General features: G+C 33.4%; 1 long non-coding RNA gene across 1 annotated transcript; it reads left to right on the top strand.

The window, feature by feature from the left end:
• The first annotated feature begins 469 nt into the window (after positions 1-469).
• LOC133322059 (uncharacterized) lies at positions 470-1149 on the top strand. Its single transcript, XR_009754026.1, has 3 exons — positions 470-617; positions 701-792; positions 861-1149. It is a non-coding gene; the product is annotated as an uncharacterized LOC133322059 (long non-coding RNA).
• Positions 1150-1717: the final 568 nt, after the last annotated feature.

Raw genomic sequence — 1717 nt, 5'->3', positions numbered from 1 at the left:
TATGGCGTGTATTTTAACAATTTCATTCACAATTATTCTTTTGAAACAATTTAACAAGTCGTTATTTTTTTATTTTCGCTATCAAGCTGTCGCATAGAATAATGAACAGAATAAAGAATATGAAAAAATGAGAAGAAGAAGAAGAAGAAAACAATAACTCAATTAATCACTTTAACACTTATAATAATAACGCGCGCTCACACACACACACACACTCACTCATAAACGTTATTATGTTTCGCTTGTCATTAATTGTGTATTCTGTTATTTCCGTTTATTACACATTGTAAACTATAATAGTAACAATAAAAAAAGAAATATTGATAAGAGGGAATAAAAAAAAGAAAAAAAAAATAACAACAACGTCAACACTTCATTTTTATCAAGCTACAAAGATCCCGTACTCTACACACACTTAAAACACTTGACTAAGATAAGCAGAGAGAGGGAGAGAGTAGGAAAAAAATCACACACTCTTAAGGCGGGATCACATGATTGCCGCAATGCGCCAATTATTGGTGCATTTTATATGCCAATCGTGTGATTGCACAATTTATTGTCCAATGCGACAATCAAAAATAAATTGTGCTGATTTGCGGCAATCAAATACAACTCTGGTACGACAATCGTGTGAACTGTTAATAGACAACCTTGCGCAAATTTAAAGTTGAAAAATGCGTCAATATTTATTGTTTTCTAGTGCGTCAATCAAAGAAGACAATACGCGTCAATAACCTGATTTTTTTTAAATAATATTTTTTCTTGTGTTTGTACCGTCAACATTTCTTTGTCGTAAGTAAAGTAAAGTTAATTTAAATTGTTGTATTTGCTATAATTATGTTCATATTATGTATTTGCAGCTTTAATATGGAATTCGGTGATTGCATTGTATACGAAAATTCAGCTGAGCTTGAGTTCTTTTCCCCCGATCAGCAACCAGAAACACCTGTGCCGAAAAAAAGAAAAAAACCAAGTGTAATTTGTTCCTGGACCTACACTGCAATACAGGAGCTGATACAAGCTGTGGAACAGCATCCATGTGTTTGGCAGTATTCATCCACCGAGTACAAAGATAGGAATAAACGGGAGCAGGCATGGCGGGAAATTGAAAAAATGTGTACAGGGCACACGGTGGAAGACTGCAAGGCCAAATGGTGCCAAATGGTGTCTTGTTTTTTAATATATGGTGACACTAGTTGCAACAATTCGATAAACGTTTCGTCATCCATCCGGATAAAATTTTTAAACAAAAACTTTTGGTTTTCGATTTCCCGGAATTCCATTAATGTTTTGTCATATGCACCATCAGTGCTTCTTTTTGTGAGCCACTCTCTGACCCACGTACTTCTATTTACTTTTTTTTTCTTTTCTTTCCTTTCATTTTTCTCATCGTCAAATGCACACACCATAATTATAGCTGCTGCAATTTTCTTTTTTTTTAAAGAACACATCTTAATAAAACAAATTTTTAAATGCTTTAACATTTTTAATAAACAAACTTTGACACATAGCAGCTGCTTCTGATATTTGCCGTGTAGTAGAACAATCGTGTGACTGAAGTTGGACAATAATTGTCACTTGATGGTTTTGAGACAATATGCGGCAATCAAATTTATGAAAAGTTGGACAATCATGTGACCGCAGAGAATTTGATTGTGACAATTTATTTATTGTAGTAAAACTTTGGACAATAAAAATTGGTTTAAATTGGCGCATT

This window comes from Musca vetustissima, unplaced genomic scaffold, assembly GCF_032173495.1.
Source record: "Musca vetustissima isolate MV318-11 ecotype Yass unplaced genomic scaffold, APGP_CSIRO_Mvet_v1 utg61444, whole genome shotgun sequence".
NCBI classification, from domain to species: Eukaryota; Metazoa; Arthropoda; class Insecta; order Diptera; family Muscidae; genus Musca; species Musca vetustissima.
This window is presented reverse-complemented; position numbering and strand designations above follow the sequence as displayed.